We start from the raw sequence: 24546 nt of genomic DNA on the forward strand, positions 1-24546 counted from the left end.
TTCTAATTCCACTGTTTAGACACTATCTCTGATTGAAGACCACCTTTCTGTGGTCACTGACAATGTCTGCATTCGACCTCTGATCCTCTGTTAGCTTTGTGCTAATCCTTTTGCCCTTAGCTTGTCTCTTTATTCCCAAGAAGATGCAGGCCCAGCATCTGGAAACATATAGCTCGATCATTCACTGGGAGATTTGTTGTTACAGGAAACTGCACCTTTGTGTATTCCTGTTGTGTGAAGGGATTCAATATTTCATAGAACAGAATGATTAGATTCCTTATGCCTTTGAGGTATTACATATTCCTATGGAGGAACTCATCAAACTGAATCTGATTTAAAATAATACAAAAGTAGAAAGGAATTATTCATTCTATCACCCTTTTTCTTGAGTTCCCATGGATACCCCACCCCTAATCCACTGTTTAATCATATCCTTTATGACTTTATTTCTTTGGCAATGGGCAGAAAGTGATACTAAGACAGGGTTAGGGGAGGGTACATTCTAGCTAATATAACTGAACAATTAAGGGAGTATTTGACTTCAGTTATGGTTTTACCCAGTGTTCAGTAAGAAGGAAATAGACATTTCTATCTTCATTTCTTGGCTCTACTTCCACAGTTATATTTACCTTCAGCAAACTCCCCACTCCCAGCCAGTGGTTGTAAGATGACTGCAGCAGAATCAGTCCCTGCATGCTTTTATGTGGTGAAAAAAAAAAAAAAGAATTGGGAGTATATTTGAGGATTCACAATGAAATTTTTATTGAGCCTTATTGGATCTTAATGGCTTATTCATTTATATTGGACTGTTATGGATTGAATTGTGCCCCTCCAAATTCATATGTTGAAGTCCTAATACCCAGTACCTGTGAATGTTACCTTATTTGAAAATCGGGTCGTTGCAGATGTCATTAGTTAAGGTTAGGTCTTATGGGAGTAGTGTGACTCTTTAATCCAGTATGACTGGTGTCCTTACAAAAAGGGAAAATTTGGAAACAGGCACACAGGTAAAACACCACAGAAAAATGAAGGCAGAGATTGGGGTGATGCAGCAAAACCCAAGAAATGCCACAGAATGCCTGCAAACCACCAGAAGCTAAGAAGAAGACATGGAACATATTCTCCCTCACAGCATCCAGAAGGAACTAACCCTGTTGACACTTTGATCTTGGAACTATAATAACCTGTTTTTAAGCCACCCAGTTTGTGGTACTTTGTTACATGGACCAATCACCATAATCCAGTGAAAACAATACACTGGCCAGGCTTAAGTCATGTGCAGGTCTACCATACCAGGAATGGAATGACAGCACTGGAACAGAATGAGGGAAGGGGTGATTTGCAGGAGTTAAGTTGGAGTTAGAGGATGAATGGAACCTGGTTAGAAAAAATTTCAGCTTTCAACTATATAGTTCTTTCTCTTCTCTCAATTTTAGGAGCATCAAGATTCACTTCTCCATTTATCCATGTGATAAATCTTTGCTCTCTTTCAGTCCTTCAAATTCTGCACAAGGCCAAATATTTCTCAGGGCCCTAGAAACACTGAAAATGCCCATGATTTCCTTCCCAGATTGAAGGTGTTAATGGAAGTAATGTTAATGTAAGATGCCTGATAAATCAAACGATATCTCAGTAATCAGTATATTTGATGAAAACATTCTATTATTTGTCCATAATGTATGAGACAATTTTGCTATACATATTGCAAAGTAGTAGGATGAAGATATGTAGAAATTCTCAAAAAGCTAAACTTTGAAATGACATGTAAAAAAGTACCAAAAAGAAAAGTAGTTTTGAGGTTGAAACACATTTTGTGTACTACTGATATGTAGGACACATGAAATTGTGCTTGCTTTAGAGGAGAGGTGGAGTCACTGGTGGTATTATTAATGTATATGTTGAGATAATAAAGGTTGAGCCATTGGTATATATATTCATGAAATGGGCTATTAACATTCTGTTTGTTTTATATTTAACTCTGTAGGGTCTATTAATTTACAATTAAGTTAAAAAATCCACTAGGACTAATGAGCTAATAATTGCAAAGAACTCTGAGCATGGATAAAAGGCACCAAGGGAGGACAAACTTCTATTTGTGAAAATCGAAACATCTGAGACTTTAATTACATCCCTTGCTAGAACTGACTTGTAATCAGCTATGGGGACTTATTAATGCTCTACTATGGGATTCCTAAACAACATACTGAAAGCCATTTCACTTATCAAATTTGAATATACTTAGAGCAGGCATTTTCTTTTTCTTTTTTTTTAATTTTATTATGTTTTGTTAGTCACCATACAATACATCATTAGTTTTTGATGTAGTGATCCACGATTCATTGTTTTCATGTAACACCCAGTGTTCCATGCAGTACATGCCCTCCTTAATACCCATCACCGGGCTAACCCATCCCCCCACACCCCCTCCCCTCCAAAATCCTCAGTTTGTTTCTCAGAGTCCATAGTCTCTCATGGTTCATCTCTTGCTCCAATTTCCCCCCCTTCGTTTTTCCCTTCCTTCTCCTAATGTCCTCCATGCTATTCCGTATGTTCCACAAATAAATGAAACCATATGATAATTGACTTTCTCTGCTTCACTTATTTCACTTAGCATAATCTCCTCCAGTCTCATCCATGTTGATGTAAAAGTTGGGTATTCATCTTTTCTGATGGCTGAGTAATATTCCATTGTATATATGGACCACATCTTTATCCATTCATCTGTTGAAGGGCATCTCAGCTCTTTCCAGTTTGGCTATTGCGGATAGGGCTGCTATGAACATTGGGGTGCATATGGCCCTTCTTTTCACTACATCTGTGTCTTTGTGGTAAATACCCAGTAATTGCACTACTGGGTATAAGAGCAGGCATTTTCTGATAATTCTGTCTCAGTACAGCAGTTTCTCTTTTTTCATTGAAATTCAAAGGGTTCTAATTAGTCCTATAGTATAACTCACCTCTGCATTGTCAGGATTTTCATTTCAGATTTTAAAATTGGTAGTGGGAATATGTTTGAGGGATGTTATTTCTAAGATGGGGGAAAAGGATAAATAAATGAGTTTTTTCAAGTCTCTGTGTGGAGATAGTTATGCGACAAGGCTCAGTGAAATGGGAACCCTGAGCTTGCCCAAAGCAGCACTGAAGGAAGTGCCAAAGTTTCTCCAACTGTGATATTTGTCAATCAAGTGTTTTGGAAAATGTACAAAGTTATGTACACACACATATATGTACACACATTAGAGATCTGAATCTCCAATTTGAAAATTTTTAAGCCTGCTGAAAAATGGAGAAAAAACATCCTTTGTACAATGAACACCCTTAAATCACTCACTTTGATTACAACATATATTGATCCATTTTATAAAAGTTTAAATATTTGTTTATATTTAATATTTCCACTGGATAATATTAGTAATCTTTGAGAGGGAATTTAGATGGTGTTAATTTATTTTCAATTAACTCACCTATTTTTTTTTCTTTTGATTTCAAGTTTTTATTTGATTTCCAGTTAGTTAATATTTGATAAAATTGGTTTCAGGTATAGAATTTAGTGATTCTTCAGTTGTATATAACACCCAGTGCTCATCACAAGTGCCCTCCTTAATACCCATCCCCTATCTAGCCCATCCCCCACCCACTTCCCTCCATCAACTGTTTTTCTTTATCATTAAGCATCTCTCATAAGAGGCACTTCTTTCCCTCTCTTTTTCCCCCTTCCCTATGATCATCTGTTTTGTTTCTTAAATTCCACATATGAGTGAAATCATATGGTATTTGCCTTTCTCTGACGGACTTATTTCGCTTTGCATTATACACTCTAGCTCCATCCTTGTCATTGCAAGTGGCAAGATTTTCTTTTTGACGACTGAGCAATATTCCACTGTGTGTGTGTGTGTGTGTGTGTGTGTGTGTGTATATTATATATACCACTTTAAAAATTTATTTTTATTTAAATTCAACTAATTAACATAATGTATTATTGGTTTCAGAGATAGAGTTCAGTGATTCATCAGTCTTATATAATACCCAGTGCTCATTACATCATGTATCCTCCCTAATGTCCATCACCCAGTAACCCCATCCCCCCACCCCTAACCCCTTCCTATGATTAAGAGTCTCTTATCTCTTATCTCCCTCTCTGATTTTGTCTTGTTTTATGTTTTTCCTCTCTTCCCCTATGATCCTCTGTTTTGTTTCTTAAATTCTACATATGAGTGAGATCATATGATAACTGTCTGTCTCTAATTGGCTCACTTCGCCCAGCATAATACCCTCTAGTCCCATCCACGTTGTTGCAAATGGGAAGATTTCATTCTCTTTGATGGATGAGTAGCATTCTATTGCATACATATACCACTTTTCTTTATCCATTCATCCATTGACAGATATCTGGTCTCTTTCCATAGTTTGGCCATTGTAGACATTACTGCTATAAACACTGGGGTGCAGGTGCCCCTTTGGGTCACTGCATTTGTATCTTTGGGGTAAATAACCAGTAGTGCAATTGCTGGGTCATAGGGTAGCTCTATTTTCAACTTTTTGAGGAACCTCCATACTGTTTTCCATAGTGGCTGCACCAGCTTGCATTCACCAACAGTGTAAGAAGGTTCCCCTTTCTCCACATCTTCACCAACACCCATTGTTTCTTGTGTTGTTAATTTTAGCCATTTTGACAGGTATGAGGGGTTTCTCCTTGTGGTTTTGATTTGTATTTCCTTGATGAGTGATGTTGAACATTTTTTCATGTGTCTGTTAGCCATCTAGATGTCTTCTTTGGAAAAGTGCCTATTCATGTCTTCTGCCCATTTCTTGACTGGGTTATTTGTTTTTTGAGTGTTGAGATTGATAAGTTCTTTATAGATTTTGGGATACTAACCCTTTATAGATATGTCATTTGCAAATATCTTCTCCCATTCTGTAGGCTGCCTTTGAGTTTTGTTATTTCCTTCACTGTGCAGCAGCTTTTTATCTTGATGAAGTTCCAATAGTTCATTTTTGTTTCCCTTGCCTCTGGTGACATGTCTAGTAAGAAGTTGCTCTCGCTGAGGTCAAAGAGGTTGCTGCCTGTGTTCTCCTCTAGGATTTTGATGGCTTCCTGTCTCATAGTTAGGTCTTTCATCCATTTTGAATTTATTTTTGTTATGGTATAAGAAAGTGATCTAGTTTCATTCTTTTGCATGTGGCTGTCTAGTTTTCCTAACACCATTTGTTGAAGAGACTGTCTTTTTTCCATTGGATATTCTTTCCTGCTTTGTTGAAGATTGGTTGACCACATAGTTGTGGTCCATTTCAGGGTTTTCCATTCTGTTCCACTGATGTGTCTGTTTTTGTGCCAGTACCATACTGTCTTGATGACTACAGCTTTGTAATACAGCTTGAAGTCCAGAATTGTGATGCCTCCAAGCTTCGCTTTTCTTTTTCAAGATTGCTTTGACTATTCAAGGTCTTTTGTGGTTCCGTAAAAATTTTAGGATTGTTTATTCTGGCTCTGTGGAAAATGCTGTTGGTATTTTGATAGGGATTGCACTAAATGTGTAGATTGCTTTGGGTAGTATAGACATTTTAACAATATTTTTTCTTCCAATCCATGAGCATGGAATGTTTTTCTATTTCTTTGTGTCCTCTTCAATTTCTCTCATAAGTGTTCTAGAGTTTTACCTCTTTGGTTAGGTTTATTCCTAGGTATCTTATAGGTTTTGGTGCAATTTTAAAAGGGATCAATTCCTTGATTTCTCTTTCTGCTGCTTCATTATCAGTATATAGAAATACAACATATTTTTGTATATTGATTTTATATACTGCAACTTTGCTGAATTCATGTATCAGTTCTAGAAATTTTTTGGTGGCATCTTCCGAGTTTTCTACATAGAGAATCATGTCATTCCTGAAGAGTGAAAGTCTGACTTCCTCCTCGTCAATCTGGATGTTTTTTATTTCTTTTTGTTGTCTGATTGATGAGGCTAGGACTTCCAGTACTATGTTGAACAACAGTAGTGAGAGTGGACATCCCTGTCTTGTTTCTGACCATAGAGGAAAAGATGTCATTTTTTCCTCATTGAGGATAATATTAGCTATGGGTCTTTCATATATGGCCTTCATGATGTTGAGGTATGTTCCCTCTACCCCTACTTTGTTGATGGCTTTTATCAAGAATTGATGCTGTTAAAAAAATAAAAAATAAAAAAATAAAATAAAAAAATAAAGAATTGATGCTGTATTTTGTCAAATGCTTTTTCTGTATGTATGGAGATCATATGGTTCTTATCCTTCTATTCTAATACAATGGTGATATATTACTTACATAAATTAAAAAATAATAAAATATCCTGGAAAACCATTCTTACTGAATCATTTGGAAATAATTTCATTAGGGGGCTATCAAAAGTTTTATGAATTTCATGTTATGCATTTGATTCTATGTGTAGAGTCAAGATTTGTCATCAACAGTGAGTTTAGATACCTGAAAAATAGTAAAAATTAAGGATTTTATTTTTCTAATGCACGAGGGGTTCACAGGTAAGAAGTCTAAGGCTGGTTTCTTGGTCCTACAGGGTCATAAAATGCTCAGGCTACTTCCATCTTTCTCAGTCATTCTTATGTATTCAGGGTCACTTGGTCTTAAGAAGGATACTCAAGATCCAGCATCAAGTCCCCATTTCAATGAGGAGAAAGGAAGATACCATCTCTCAGTTAAGTTTGCCCACATAAAGGAGTTGGTTTTTTTTTTCCAAAATATCAACCAAATAACTTCTGTTTATATTTCTAGGTATACAACGAAGTTACATGGCCATGTTAATCAGTAGGCAAACTTGGAGAATGGTCTTTGCTGGGCGTAAAGTCACCTCCAGCAAATTGAGTCACAAAAACACATCATTTTATATACGCCTAAAAAAGAAAGAAAATCTCCTGCCAGTGAAACTATGGCATGATTTTCTTTCCACTTAGAACATTTACTTGATAATCACTGAAAGAATACTTTTAGATTTTTGTTTACATTTAGAATGTTATCATATATCATGTTGTTCTGTGTCCAGGACATTGTACACACATACACTTTTTATTTCAGTGGTAAATCATAACAATCTTTTTGAAGACATTGTGAAAATCAATTAAATTCAACATGAGTCATACCAACTACAAACATAATTCAGTTGATGTGACAACAATGTGAATAGCACCTTACCAAATTCACATAAGATCAGGTGATAACAATTATGTATTGATGCGTCTTGGCCAACAGTGATGGCAAGACACAAACAATGGCAAGAGTATGTAACAAAAACAAATTTGTCCTGGAACCAGTCAGTATGGCACCTAAAAATTAACTAGACTGATTTTGGATGGTTGGTGGTATCTTCAACATGACTACTTGAATGCGTGTGACAGAAACTTTCAATTTAATTCAGATTCTTTTAAAAGGTAGATGGTGGTGTTCTCTCCTAAGTAACTATATAAGAATTAAATGTAAGTACTTTCAAAAGGTAAAAAAATCCAGAAACCAGATAAAGCATGTTAGATTTCATAAGCAGAATTGAGGGAGAAAAAGTACACTGGATCCTGGGAAAAGAAAAGGAGGATAAATCAGAGGACAGAGTAAAAAGAGATATATTTGTTTAATGCAACCTTGAAAAAGATAAAAGCACTGGGAGTAAATAATACCTAGGCATTGGAATTGGATCCCTGAACATGTTAGGGGCACATAGTTAAGCTGGAGTGAGGGGCAAGAGTGCTGATAGGATGGTAACTAGCTCAGTCTTCTGCTCTGATATTGCATGCTCTTCATCAGAGTAACTAAGGTCATATAATCCATCACCTAGCAGAGTATCTGGCATATAGTAGTGCTCAAAATTATTGATTACATTGAATTAGAAGGTTGAATTTTTTTATTAGGATGGGATGTTGAAAGATACTTCAGGATATTCATGAGCATTCTTTTTTGGTTGAGTATGTTAAATAGGAGTTCCTCTCAGATTTTTTTATTTTTTGGTGGTGGTATTGGGGTGGTATTCGGGTTACTCTCCACCTCTGGAATCTAAGTGGGAACCACTAGGTAGGAACCAGAATATTTATCAAAACTAAAGAACCTGACTTAAATGTTACATACTAAAAGAATATCCTAGTTGTCTTTCTTCTTACAAGACAAGCATGGGATATATTGTCAGTAAAAAATGTATTCTGAATTTATACTAGATGTCATTCAGTCACATTTATTATGAACCTACTTTCTATAGCTTTCTCAATTGTATATTGTGGGAGATAACAGAAGAGATTGGTAGAGTGTAAAGAGAGGCTTGGATTCACTGACTAAGTCTTCTGTGCCCCTCATTCCAGATCTGCAAAATCAGCATCTCTGCAGTTATGACTGCAGCATCCGTAATTTTTAAATCTGCCAAGGTGATTCAGATATGCAGCTACGTTAAGTTCCTCTAGATTGGATCATTTCTAGAGTTTCTTTCAGCTCTCAAATTTCATCTTTTAAGACATTCATCATGTATTCAACAAGCCTACTGGTTTTTACTAGTAGCTGGCAGTTCTGCTAGTTCTCATCTCTCCTTAAAATATAGAAGACCATGAGAGCCTCATAAATCTCAGATATGCTCATGTTTAGGAAATTCCAAAGCCAATTAAAGCCCCCAGAGATGGAAAGTCTGAGAAATTCCCAGAAGTATGGGAGAAGAACAAGAGTGTTCTAATCTTATAACGTTAACATTTCTATCTTATATGTCTAACTCTTTACCCCTATGTTCTTCTGTAACAGCAGAACTTTAATGATTACAATCAAATGGTCTCTCTTCCATGGAATGAAGGATGGTTTGGAGACCATCAAACTATTCTTATGGAAGAACAGGACTGCTGAACCAAAGACTGGACATAAGGGACAGCTGTTACTTTAAGAAAGACAGAATAACCACTCAACAGTTACTACATGTAAGAAAAAGTAATATGCTTAATAATATACAAAGCAACATGTTATATTAATGCACCAAATACTATATTAATATACAAAAATTATACTAATTATATAGTGATCTTTTGATACTGAGCCCACATGACATGCGAGAAAATCTTCTACTTGAAGAGGTCCAGTGGTAGGTTTGTTCCCTCGCATTAGGGAACTCAACAAATAAATATATTTGCCTTCAAATGGAAGCAAAGTCTGGTATCTATCAGTCATCTATTTAATTGGCCTACACCACCTTATAATAAAACAAACATGGTATTGTTTCAAAATTAGGAGACTTAAACTTTGGAAGCTTTGAAACAGACTGCATGAGCACCAGACTGATATTCACAGCTATGGCTATAGTGAAGGCTATAATGAAAAAGGGTTATGCACGTAACAGAAATTTCCCAGTAAAAGTAATTCTAAATATGCCACATAGATTCTTGAAGCTAATAGGACCTTTATAGATCTTACAGTTCCTAAAAATGAGTAGGAAATTGCCAGGAAGATACTCTAAGGGATTCTGACAGATTTAAATTTTCAGATCTATGTGCAAACACAACAAGGAAACAGCAGGTTGTGAAAGATAATAGTACTTTCAGTTGACAGACATAAAAATAAGCTTGTGAAGAGGGTGATGGATTAGATTTTTGCTTCTCCCTCTAGCATCCCTTCCTGCAGGAGGATTTCATACTCCATTGATATCCTTGTCTATGTCATTTCTTTTGACCGATAAAATAAGAGCAAAAGAGCAAAAACCAAAGTTTAAAAAAAATCAGTGTACAGTCTACTATATACATTTTTTCTTCGATGCCTGCCCAGATTGAGTTTGCTCCTTCAGATGGCTTCCAGAATAAAAATAATTTGGAGAACTGCAGTCAACATGCAAAAGCATTATCATGAGAAAGAAATAAATCTTTGTTACTGTAAGTCATTGACATTTGGGGGCCACTTGTTTCTGTTGTATAACACCACTTAAGCGTGTCAGTCTGGGAGATAGATTTAATACTGAAGTTTGTGAGGATTCACTGAAGGTTTCTAAACTAAGGAGCAAACTAGATAGATGACTCTGCTAACTAGGAGAGATGAAATGAAAAAATAATGAAGCTGTAGATTGCGAGAAGACACTTCTATTAGCAAGCCCTGAACAAGCATGCTTGTTCTATATATGGTATCATTTCTCATATTGGCATGTTTCTAAACATTCTCATCTCAAAACACAATAAATTAATTAAATAACAAGACAGAATATATGAAGTAAATAATACATTCTCATGCTTTACCATGTTCCCAGCCACTCCATTGCAATTACTAATAAAAGGCAATTTATGCTTTGTTAATTATTGTATTTGCTAATATTAATCATGATAGATTAAAAATAATTATCTTTTCTCAAAGCTTTTTTAAAAACTCAAATGCTATAGCAATCTCTGTGTTCTTAAAGATTCAGGTTAGAATATCTGCTTTTATGATTAATATTGCACAGCCTACAGTTGTGATGTCTAAGAAAAAGGGATTGTCTTATGCCCCATGCCATTATGTTTATATGCCCAGATTCCTGGAGGAAACTGGCACAACCACTGTGGTATCCTATGTTCTCAAAAACGCTATCTGAATATGTACACTATCAGTCATCCATCAAAGGGATTCACTGAAAAAACCAACAGTGAAACAAAAAATTTTTCACAAAAATGTTTATAAATGGACAGATGTTGATTTAGGAGTATAGTAATAGATACCCTGAAACAGCTGTCCAGATGTTCCCCAAATTCTGGATATTTGGCAGTTATGCAGTCCAAATATTTGGATCTCTGGACATTCAATTTTTTTGAACACTGAGACATTTTATTTGGGAAAATACATCATTCAAAAATCAAGAGGAAAGCATACTCTAGAAGAGCCTTTTTAAGTCTTTCTTGTCTTTTAAAGTCAGATTGATTGTCTTCATTAAGTTCACCAGACAAGTTTGTAATGCCTCCTCTCACCTAGTTTAACTGGTCTTAGAGGCTTGGGGATGTTTTTAGCTCAAATCAGAGCAATCTAGAAGAAAATTTCTCACATTGCAAAATGGGTTCTTAGAAATCAAGAAACTTCTACTCTTTGGTGAATACATTCAGAAATGCAAAATCTGAACAAATTTCTCCAGTGACTATAAAGCATGTTTAAGATCTCCAGAAATAGATGATACATTTTTCCAAGCATGTCTTCTGAATAATTGTAAGATATAAAATAACTCCCATTTTTTCTCATCTGAATGCAGATTAGTTTACCAGCTGAGAGACAACATGTCTGATTTATGTTTGTGAAAGATGACCAAATCTTGTTTCTCTTAAGGGTAGGGATAATCCAGTGTGGGAACTATTAGAAGCAACTAAAATTAGTCAACAGAACTGATGTTTCTTATTTATTCTGTTTTCAGCCTTCAGGGCACAGGATTCAAAATAATTCCCAAAGAAGAGGCTTAAGATAATTTCCTGAAATAGTTACTGTTCAAATTCATTAAGGAATAAAGAAATCACAAGAGGCTTACTGATAAAAACAAATATGTTAGTAGGACAAAAAGGTGGAAAAGCAGAGGCTATATCTCAAATTAAGGAGGGAGAAATGACACCATTCCTAAAGAAAGGAATAGAGATAATTTGGCAGAGTAAAGTTAGTGAGACAAAAAGCTGTGATGTGCCCAGAAAGCTCAATGGACAGATACCTTTGGTGAACAAATTTAAAGTCATTATTTTAAAAGACAGAGAATCTCAGAGATTCAAATACTTTTAGGATCTCTGTATTCACAGGAACTGCCCATGTATGGTTGAATCCAGAAAACAGGCTCTTTGAAACACATCTAAATCCTATAATAAGAGAGAGAATATGGATAATGTGGCAGAGAAGCTTCAGGACAAATGCCACCATGCATTGATTGAACAGAAGGAAATGTCTGGCTTTGTTTTTCTTCAAACATTTTTTTAGTTTTTGGAAATGATCCTTTCTTGATTAATTTATATTCAGTTTATTCATTTTATTGTATGGGTCTCCATCATGTGAGTTCATAGTAATTTATTATTCTACCTCCATCAGTGAATAATTAAGATGAGGCCTATTTTAGCTATATATGCCTAAATGGGGAATTGGTCGGTCATAGAATATGCATATCTCAAACTTTATTTCCCAAAAAGATGCTTTCAATTAATATTCTCACCAGTAATGAGAACTCCCTTTTCTCTACATTCTACTCAGATTTAGCATTGTTTTCGTCTTTTTAAATAGTGTTTTGTTCTATATTTCTTATTGAATTTCTAAGATACATATTCATGTATGTGTCCATTCCATCCTTTACTGGTTACGTGCATTGTAGATGCCTTCTCCCAGTACTGTGGGTTGCTATACATAGGAGTTTTTAATAGTGGTATGTTTAAATGTATTTATCCTTTTGAATCATTTAAGAAATCCCTCCCTACTCTAGTGTCATGAAGACATTTTCTATGTTTCCTTCTAAAAGTTTTAAAATATAATTTTGCATATTTTATCATCTCGAAATTATTTTTACTTTATGAAGAGATTTTTAAAAATGTATGGATAGCCACTTTTCCCAGCATTAATTACTGAATTACTGCACGATTTTTTTTTTTTATTAAATTCATGGCTTTGGTTCCCACTCTCAGCAGGCAGTATTTCACTGCACATCTAACGCAAGTTGAATATATAGTTTATTTTTTTCCCTCACATGTGCCAAGGCATTAAAAAGGAAAAGGAGTTGAAGAAGCAAAGAGAAGTTGTATGTGGACAAAAATTTTGATTGGAGTTAATTTGATTGGAGTTAACTTCTAGTTAAGTGCTGTGAGTCCCTACCTTTACAGAGAAGAAGCGGTGGATGTGCCCACTTCAACTGAAGCCTAGTGATAGCAGCTTTAAGTGAGCACTAATGGAGATTTAGATATGACCCCAGCAATTTGGAGGACTGATGTATGACTCCCAATTGAGAAATACAGAGGCTGCCTGAAGCAACCCATACCATCAGAAAGGGAGGATTCAGTTAAGAAGTAGGTGTACTCCTGCTGACATTAGATCCAAGGGCCTGGTTTCACCAGACCAGACATAGATTATTAGAGGACTGCCATTTATCTGTCTTAGAAAGACCCCCAAACAACTAACTGGAGGGGAGATGAGACCTCATCTGAAAGGAAACTATACACAGGAGGTTCAGATATTGATGTGTTCACCAAAGACCACACACAGCACTTCAAAAAAGAAAAAGTAGTCCTTACTCTCCTACCATCTAGAGAATTGAATAACAGCTTGGAATAACACTAGTCAAGAGAGAAATATTCTGTTCTTTTATATCTCCCTTGTTCATCTTCTTCCTCTCCACATGAACCTTGGACATGTCAGAAACCATGGTTAGCAATATGGGAGAGAAGGGATACAAGGATAAGTTAGGGAAATTGAGAAGGATTTGGGCATGACTGCTCTCCCACTGAAGATAGTCTTCCCAAATTAGGCCTGGCTGGGGAGGTGAAAGCAAATAAAACAAAATTAGAAAGTTTTTAAAATAATACAATGAACATCCAAATACCCATCAGTTAGATTCAACATGTGGCTTCCAACATTGCCCTGAGGGTTGACATTCAGTCAGCAGATGGAGAAAAAGAGAGGGAAGAATAGCTTGGTAGGTTTTACGGGCTAATACTGGAAGTAGAGACATAAGTTTTGCACACATTCTGATCAGAATTCATTCCCTTGGCACTACCTTGAAGCAAGGAAGGCTGGGAAATGTAATCCCTGGCTGACCGCCTCAATTTAGCAACAATTCTAGACTGAAATAGGATCATAACTGTGTGGTGTTCAGGAGGCTGTCTCACCACATTTGTTTTGTTTTCTTAACAATTAGAACTCATGCATTTAAAATTTATGTGTGTGGGGGTGGGTGTGATGTGAGTTAATAATCTAGAAATTCAAAGTCTTGATTATTTCCCCAGATTGGCTGTGTCATTATTGAACTAAGACTAGAGGATGTTCTTTTTCCTAAATAAGAGATAAGAAAACCTATGGAGCCAACCTGGGATTTAATCAAGGGACAAAGGCAGAATTAATTTCACAGAGGAGAGTTTGGACAGGTAATAGGGGAAAGAGGAAAACTGTTTTTCCTATATCTCTGATAAGTCCTACTTGTCTTGCCTTGACATTTTAAAAACATATATAATCCTTGAATTTAAACTCAGTATGGGCCTAATCTACCCTCTAGTGATTCTACATTCAGAATAATTAAAAGGAACAACACGCACCATCTCCATTAATTGAAAGACTTTTTAATGTGTAGTCATGAAATGCAAATGTAGAAGGCAAGATCTAATCAGGTAAAAGTCACAGGTGTAGGATGAAGTGTCTTGTTTTTAATTTTGGTGTCGTGTAGTTAGATGCTCAACTCTTTGTTTCTGTGTTCCTTGAGCTAAGTGATACTGGGATACAGAACACCAATCATAGGTGATTTTTCAGTCCAGTATAGTGTCTCTATCATATTTAAGATATATCAACTCTCAAAACAGTCTGTGCCTTGAAATCTATTTGCATTATAAAACTAGCCAAAAAATCAGATAACATTCTATGGTAAAAAAGTATTTATTGCCAGTATTAATTTCAAAATATTTGTTGGGCTTTATGATCCAGCTAATATGGTAAAAGAATGTTTTCTATGCCATTTTTAAAACCTACATTTTTTATTATAACATTTATAAAATGCTGACTCTGCTAAAGACAGGGGCAAGCGCATATCTAAAATTCACAGAAAAGAATTAAATTAGATACCATGGCTGTGATGGTTAATTTATGTGTCAACTTAACTGAACCAAAGAGTACCTATATATTTAGTTAAACATTATTCTAAGTTTTTCAGTGAGGTATTTTGGAAGAGATTAACACTTAAACTGGAAGGCTGGATAAAGCAGATTGCTCTCACTTACGTGGATCGATCTCATCCAATCACTTGAAGGCCTGAACAAAAGAAAAAGTCTGGCCTTCCTCTGACTGAGAGGAGAGCATTCCTGCCTGACTGCCTTCAAGCTGGGACATCAACTTTTTTTCTGGCCTTCAAACTCAAATTGAAAAATTGACTATTTTGGGGTCTTGAGCCTGTTAGCCTTTGGACAGAAATTATACCATTTGCTCTCTGGTTCTCAGACCTTCTGATTTGGACTAGAACTAAACTATTGGCTTTTCTGGGTCTTCAGCTTATTGACTCACTTTGCAGATCTTGGGATTTGCCTATCTCCATAATCACATGAGCCAATGCCTTATAATAAACTTCTTTATGTATATTATAAAGAGATTTACTGGGGTGCCTGGGTGGCTCAGTTAAATGTCTGACTCTTGGTTTCGGCTCAGGTTATCATCTCAGTGTCATGAGTTCGAGCCCCATGTCAGGCTCCATGCTCAGCCTGGAGTCTGCTTAAGACTCTCTCTCCCTCTGCCCCTCCCCCAGACTCTCTCTCTCTAAAAATAAGTAAATCTTTAAAGATAACAAACAACAAAAAAGGAGATTTATCAAAGAAATTTTTAGCATATTTACCAAAGAAAATTGTGGAAGATGGACTTCACTGATACATTCTCTGTATCTTTATCTGACCTTGGTGAAATAAGAATTATAACTTTTGCTACTACTTTTCTTTCTGTCAGGATTAACTAGTGTGAAGGTTTTGATCCTCAAAAAAATAACATGAGGGAAATAATCCTATTAAGAGCAACCATTCACTATCTTGCTAGCACTGCATACCCCACCCTTGTCCCTGTGTTCCCTTCCTGATCCTCTCCTTCCAACTTGCCCCATTTGGCAGGTGTCCCTCCAAAGCCACTCTTGCCCAGACACATTCTACAAGCAAGCCTGGCAGGGGCCAGCACCATTCCAAAGTGACTCTTCCACTGGGGAAGGAGAAGATAACCACATACATCAGTGTGCCTGCAGTTCCAGCAACCAAATATAACACTGCACTGCTCACAGTACAGAGAGAGTGCCCGGCAGTTTGGTGCAACTGCAGTCCCAACAGACAAACTAAGGGCAAGCATCTGGTCTGACTGCTGACACCACCCAACCACAAGCCTGTGCTGGCCCCAGATAGGTCCCTTAATACCACAGGGACCAAATCCTGCCCCCAACAGGCAGAGAGGACTAAAGGCAAACACAGCCTAGCCACAACAGTAGGGTGCACACAGCCCACATAGGAGACAGCCTTGGAGCACCTGATCCTGGTGAACAGGGGACATTGTGCTATAGGGCACCACATGGCCTCTTCTTCAAGGCCACTACTTTAAGATCAAGAGATATATCTGACTTTCCCAACTCATAGAAGCAAATGTAGACAGACAAAATAAGGAGACAGAGCAATCTGTCCCAAATGAAAAAACCAGACAAAGCCATTGTAAAAGAGCTAAATGAAACAGAGATAAGCAATGTGGCTGATAAAGAATTCAAAGTAATGGTCATAAAGATACTCACTGGACTTGAGAAAAGGGTGGAAGATCTCAGTGAGACCTTCAGAAAAGACATAGAAAATATAAAAAAGAACTAGTCAGAGATAAAGAACTCAATAACTGGAATTAAAAATACATTAAAGGGAATCAAGAGCAGACTAGAAGATGCAGAAGAATGAATCAGCAATCTGGAACACAGGGTAATTGAAAGCAATAGGTTAAGGGAATTCAGAAACATCATCAAACATAACACTCATGTTAGAGGGATCCCAGAAGGATAAAAGAGACAAGGGGGTAGAAAAGTTATTTTCAGTATAGCTGAAAACTTCCCTAATCTAGGAAAAAAAAAAAAAAAAGACATCCAGATTCTGGAATTACAGAGAACCCTCCCCACCAAATTAGCTCAAGGAAGTTGACACAACACATAATAATTAAATGGAAAAAGTAGTGATAAAGAGAGAATTTTAAAAGCAGCAAGAGAAAAGAAAACAGTTACATACAAGGGAAACCCCATAAAGCTATCAGCTGATTTTCAGCAGAAACTTTGCAGGGCAGAAGAGAGTTGCATGATATATTCAAAGTGCTAAAAGGAAAACACTTGCAACCAAGAATACTCTACCTGGCAAGATTACCATTCAGAATTAAAGGAGAGATAAATAGTTTCCCAGACAAACAAAAGTTAAAGGAGTTTATCACCACTAAATTAGATTACAAGAAATGTTAAAGGAAATTCTTTGAGTGGAAATAAAAGGCCATAAACAGGAATATGAAAATTATGAAAGGAAAATTTTCACAGGTAATTGCAGACATATAATACATGTAATACATTAATCACTTATAAAACTAGTTTGGAGGCTAAAGCACTAAAGAAGTAAAATCAATTACATCTAAAAAATCTTCAAGGGATTCACAAAAAAAGGATTAACATATGACATCATATACATAAATGGGGGGACTAAAAATATAGTGTTTTTAGGATGGGTTCCAACTTAAGAAACCATCAACTTAATATAGATTGCTATATGCATGTTATATATAAAACTAATGGTAACCACAAATTAAAAACCTATAATATATACACAAAAAACTAGGAGGATTAATCCAAGCATGTCATGAAAGAAAGCCATCAAACCACAAGGGAAGAGAGTAAGAGAAGAAGAAAGGAACAGAGAACTATAAAAACAACCATAAAAAGGTAACAAAATGACAATAAGTACATAGCTATCAAAAATTACTTTGAATGTAAATGAACTAAATGCTCCAATCAAAAGACATAGGGTGACTTAAGGATAAAAAAATCAAGACTCCCCTATGTGCTCCTACAAGAGACTTGCTTCAGACCTAAACATGCATGCAGACTGAAAGTGAAAGAAAGGATGGAAAATATTAACCATGCAAATGGAAGTGAAAAGAAAGCTGGAGTAGCAATACTTTTATCAGACAAAATAGACTTTAAAACAAAGACTGTAACAAGAGACGAAAAAGGACACTACATGATGATGAAGGGAACAATCCAACAAGAGGGTATAACAATTGTAAATAAAATAAACCCAACATGGAGCACCTAAATACATAGAAGAATTATCAACAGATATAAAGCAAGAAACTGACAGTAATAGTAGTTGGGGACTTTAACACCCCACTTAAATCAATGGATAGATCAGCCAGACAGAAAATCAACAAGGAAACAGCAGCTTTGAATGACACATTAGATCAGATGGACCTAATAGATATATACAGAATGTTCCATCCCAACACAGTGGAATATACATTATTTTCAAATGCACATGGAACATTCTCCAGAATAGTTCACATATTAGACTACAAAATGAGTCTTAATCAATTAAAAAAGATTGAAATCCTATCATGCATCTTTTCTGACCACAATGGCATAAAAGTAGAAATAAATCACAAGAAAAAAATCTGATAGAACATGAATACATAGAGGCTAAGTAATATGCAACAATAAATGGACAAACCAAGAAATCAAAGGGGAAATAAAAAATATATGGAGATAAATGAAAATGAAAACATGGTCCAAAATCTTTGGGATGCAACAAAAGCTCTTCTTAAGAGGGAAGTTTATAGTAATACAGACCTATCTCAAGAAACAAGAAAAATCTCAACTTAGTCTTAACACCTAACAGAGCTGGGAAACAAAGAACAAATGAAATCTAAGGCCAGTAGAATGAAGGAAACAATAAAGATTAGAGCAGAAATAAATAAAATACGGACTGGAAAAAAAGGGCAATCTAAAAGATCAATGAAACACGAAGCTGGTTCTTTTAAAATATCAACAAGATTGATAAACCTTCAGCCAGACTGATCATGGAAAAAAGAGAGATGACTCATACAAATAAAATGAGAAATGAAGGAGAAGTAACAACTGATACTAAAGACATACAAAGAATTATAAGACAGTATTATGAAAAATTATATGCCAACAAATTGGAACACCTAGAAGAAACTGATAAATTCCTAGAAACATCTACCCTTCCAAAACTGAATCAGGAAGAAATAGAAAATTTGGACAGACTGATTACAAGCAATGATGTTGAACCAGTTATCAAGAAACTCCCAACAAAAGTCCAGGACCAGAAGGCTTCACGGGTGAATTCTATTAAACACTTTAAGATGGGTTAATACCTATTCTCAATATTCCAAAAAATAGAAAAGGAACGAAAGCTTCCAAATTCATTCTATGAAGACAGCATTACTCTGATGCCAAAACCAGAATAAGACACTACAAAAAAAAAAAAAAAACTATATGCCATTATCTCAGATAAAAATAAATGCAAAAATCCTCAACAAAATATTGGCAAACTGAATCCAACAATACATTAAAAAATTATTCACCATGATCAAATGGGATTTATTCAAGGGATGCAAGGGTGGCTCAATATTCACAAATCAGTCAACGTGATACATCACAGTACCAAGAGAAAGAATAAAAACCATATGATCATCTCAATAGATGCAGAAAAAGCACTTGACAAAGTACAACACCTATTCATGATAAAACCCTCAACAAAGTAAATTTGGATGGAATACACAACATCATAAAGACCATATATGAAAAACCCCACAGCTAACACACTTAAAGATGAAAAACTGAGAGCTTTTCCTCTAACATCAAAAACAAGAAAAGGATGTCCACTCACCACTTCTTTCAACATAGTACTGGAAGTCCTAGTCACAGCAATCAGACAACAAAAAGAAATAAAAGATGTCTAAATTGGTAAAAAGTAAAACTTTCACTATTTGTAGATGGCATGATGCTATATATAGAAAACATGGAAGACTCCACCAAAAAACTGTTAGACTTGATAAATGAATTCAGTAAAGCTTCAGGATACAAAACCTATATACAGAAATTCATTGCATTGTATACGCTAACGATGAAGCAGCAGAAAGAGAAATTAAGAAAATAATCTCATTTACAATTGCACCAAAAAGAATAAAACACCTAGGAATAAACTTAACCAAGGAAGTGAAAGACCTATATTCTGAAAACTATAAAACATTAATGAAAGAAATTGAAGATAACACAAACAAATGGAAAGATACTCCATGCTCACGGATTAGAAGAACACATATTGTTAAAATGTCGATACTATCTAAAGCAATCCACACATTTAATGTAATCTCCCTATCAGAATACCAACAACATTTCTCACAGAACTAGAAAAAATAATCCTAAAATTTGTATGGAACCTTTAAAGACCCTGAAGAGCCAAAGCAATCTTGAGAAAAAACAACAAAGCTGGAGGTATTATAATACCAGATTTCAAGATACAGTACAAAGTTGTAGTAATCAAAACAATGTGGTATGGGATAAAAATAGATAAATAGAATAGAAAACCCAGAAATGGACCCACAATTCTATGGTCAACTAATCTTTGACAAAACAGGAAAGAATATCCAATGGAAAAAAGACAGTTTCTTTAAAAAATGGTGCTGGGAAAATTGGACAGCAACATGCAAAAGAATGAAACCAGACTACTTTCTTACATCATACATGAAAATAAATTCAAAATGGATGAAAGTCCTAATGTGAGACAGGAAACCATCAAATTCCTAGAGGAGAACATGGGCAGGAACCTCTTTAACATCCGTTGTGGCAACTTCTTACTAGATTCATCTCCAGAAGCAAGGGAAACAAAGGCAAAAATGAACTATTGGGACTTCATCAAGATAAAAAGATTCTGCACAGTGAAGGAAATAATCAACAAAACTAAAAGGCAACCTACAGAATGGGAGAAGATATTTGCAAAGACATATCTGATAAAGGGTTAGTATCCAAATTATATAAAGAACTTATCAAACTCAACACACCCCAAAAAAATAACCCAGTTAAGAAATGGACAGAGGACATGAACAGACATTTTTTCCAAAGAAGACATCCAGATGGCTAACAGACACATGAAAAGATGCTTAACATCACTCATCATCAGGGAAATACAAATCAAAATGAGATATCACCCTCCACCTGTCAGAATAGCTAAAATTAACATAGGAAATAACAGATGTTGGCAAGGATGCTGAGAAAAGGGAGCCCTCTTACACTGTTGGTGGGAATGCAAACTGGTGCAGCCACTGTGGAAAACAGTATGGAGGTTCCTCAGAAAGTTAAAAATTGAACTACCCTATGGTCCAGCAATTGCACTACTAGGTATTTACTGAAAGAATACAAAAATACTAATTCAAAGGGATACATGCACCCCAACGTTTATAGCAACATTATTTACAATAGCCCAATTATGGAAAGAGCTCAAATGTCCATCAACTGATGAATGGATAAAGAAGATGTGGTACACACACACACAGGAATATTACTTAACCATCAAAAGAATGAAATCTTGCCATTTGCAACAATGTGGATGGAGCTAGAGACTATTATGCTAAGCAAAATAAGTCAGAGAAAGACAAATACCATATGATTTCACTCATATGTGGAACTTAAGAAACAGATGAACATGGGGGAAAAAGAGAGGCAAACTATAAAATAGACTCTTAACTATAGAGAACAAACAGGTTGCTGGAGGGGTAGTGGGTGGCAGGATGGGCTAAATGGGTGATGGGAAGTAAGGAGGGCACTGGTTGTGATGAGCACTGGGTGTTGTATGTAAGTGATGAACCACTAAATTCTACACCTGAAACTAGTATTATACTGTATATTAACTAACTGGAATTTACATAAAAATTTGAAACTAAAAAAAGGTATTAAAATATTGCTTAGAATGTTTTTATATTTGGGGAAATTAAATCAAAATATTTAAGTCATTTTGTCTTTCTTAACAATTGCCTATCTTCTCAAAAGCTTGGATAATATACTTGATAAAAAATTTCTATCACTATGCATTATGTCTATTTGATTCAAAACATAAATTAATTTGGAAGCTATTAGTTTTTCCTTCATTGTACTCCTAAGAAGAGGTAGTTCTAAGGGGGTATTAAGTTCTCTTTAACTAGATTACAGTATTAGAGGGTGGCATTTTGGAGTTAAGAAGGGAAAGAATCTAGCTTCTGAGCTGAGTTATGGCAGGTTCCACTTCAGTTCTTTATGCAGGTGGACATTGCATTAAGTCATGGCCCATAAGGGAATAGGTTCCTCCTAGATCCACCTGCTCAGCCTCATTGAGATACATGTTGTAAAGAGAGTAAATCTTACTGGAAAAGAGAAAACTTCAGCCCAAGGGGTCTTCAGAGTGCTGTACCCTCTACCCCTCACTATAACTTAGGCTCCATACTGGAGCTTGAGGACAAAGCCCCAGGAAATAAAATCTTCCTTCATATAGTCTTATTATCCATTCATATATTGCTTTCTTTAAACTTTTGCTAATAGGCAGGCAGTAAAAACTTATATGCCTATTATTTCTCTGTGGCATCCTGAAAGACACAATTTACATTTGATGTATTTTGGTGGAACAGGTAAGTATCCATTAAATAAAGGGTAAAATGTTGAGATGCAAAGTACCAAAATAAAAACAAAGTTTTATTGTGTTTTTAATTGACTCTAAACCTTGGGAGCTAGGTCATCTTCGGCCTGGATCCAAAGTGGATATTTTGAACAAGACCTGTATAGGAAAAAGATCCTTTTCCTATTGCAATATTGAGGTCATCTTTTTCCAATTCAGCACCTTTTTGGCATCACCACAACCCCCCCACCAATGTGACAGTGGCTGCTTTGAACATTATCAAGAGACAAAAGTAGATTTGAACTTTGAGTTTAACTATTAGCTTCCTGAGATGTTTGGAGAGTTTTATTTGTATTTTCAGCTTTTGAGCTCTCAACATTTTATGAAACAATTTTATATCTTGAATCTTGCTTGAGTCACTCCTACATATGTAGCATCAATATAAAAAATTAAATGAGAAATCATATGCAGTAAACTAGGAAAAGGGTAAAGGCAAATAGTCCAACAAAAAGGAATTGTGAGCCATCACTAGGTAGTTTTTTAAAGAGATACTAAAAAGAATTGTGGAGGGGCACCTGGGTGGCTCAGTCAGTTAAATGTCTGACTCTTGATTTCGGCTCAGTTCCTAATCTCAGGGTTCTGAGATCGAGCCCCGTGTTAGGCTCCCCACTGAGCGTGGAACCTGCTTAAGATTCTCTTTCTCCTCTCCCTCTGCCCCTTCCACTCCCCGCCAACTCACGTTCTCTTGTTCTCTAAAAAAAAAAAAAAAAAAAAAAAAATTGTGGAAACTTGCTTTATCTTAGAGTGGCTTTGATTTCAGGACACTGATATTTGACTTGTGAGTCAGAAAATTTCCCCCAATCCTGGATAAATCTTCCTTGACACAGGGGGGAAAAAAGTTCATACATCAATCTGTATTCTATTGTATTACTTAGGGCAGGCTATCTGCTGAGACAGTTTCAAAATCTCAGTGGTAATAAATTAGAACTTTTTCACTCATGCAAAAGCCATGGATGGAGAAGGAGGATGAGTGCTCTCCTCCACAGAGTCTCTTAGGGACCCAGCTTCTCCTGTCCTGTGGTCCCACTGTTCCTTAGGACCTTAGAGTTCTCAGCTGAATCCTTTGTTTTTGGCAGATAGTAAAGAGAGACAAGCACACGTGGAGGATCACACTAAGGCTCTTACTAGCCAGGTCTGGATATGGCACACATCACTTTCACTCCTATTCCAAGGGTCAGACTTCAGAAGAGGAAGCTAGAAAATGAGTCTAATTATGAGCCCAAGAGGGGGAAAAATGGGTTTTCATGAACACACACTCTCCACGATTCTGCTTATTGTGGCTCAGGTGTTCATATTCATTTCCAAGATAATGGAAAAATCACTTCAAAATTGCCAGGACCTCTGTGTCAAAGCTTTGACTTTTTTTTTTTTAGATTTTTTTTTATTATGTTATGTTAATCACCATACACTACATCATTAGTTTTTGATGTAGTGTTCCATGATTCATTGCGTATAACACCCAGTGCTCCATTCAGTACGTGCCCTCTTTAATACCCATCACCAGGCTAACCCATCCCCCCACCCCCCTCCCTTCTAGGACCCTCAGTTTGTTTCTCAGAGTCCATAGTCTCTCATAGTTCATCTCCCCCTCCAATTTCCCCTTCTTCATTTTTCCCTTCCTACTATTTTTTTTAAACATATAATGTATTATTTGTTTCAGAGGTACAGGTCTGTCTGTGATTCATCAGTCTTACACAATTCAAAGTGCTCACCATAGCACATACCCTCCCCAATGTCCATCACCCCAAAGCTTTGACTTTCAAATGACATATTTATACCGGGATCTTTTTGTCCTTTTTTGCCTCTATCCGCAGCCAAGTTCAGAGGGACCTGTTTATTACTATATCTGATAATACTGTGGATTTGGGGGGACCTAGATCCCAGAGTTCCAACTCCTTGCACTGAGGTGAAAAAAAATCAAATGTATTCATCAAAAATCCAATTGCTAAGAAGGAAACAACACAGCTACTCTAATATGAGAATTGCTAATAAGCAAAGGGGTAACGACAAACAGCAGGTAAGAAGGCTGGCAACAGAAAAGTGTTGTTTGCATTTTATAAGAAAACTATCAGCAACTCAGGAGTAAGGAAATCTACTTATAGAAGGTTTTGATCTAGAAGTTAACACATGAGCTGTGGGAGACATTCAAACTCAGCATACATTAGTTTT

The sequence above is a fragment of the Halichoerus grypus genome, chromosome 14, assembly GCF_964656455.1.
Source record: "Halichoerus grypus chromosome 14, mHalGry1.hap1.1, whole genome shotgun sequence".
In the NCBI taxonomy this organism is placed as follows: Eukaryota; Metazoa; Chordata; class Mammalia; order Carnivora; family Phocidae; genus Halichoerus; species Halichoerus grypus.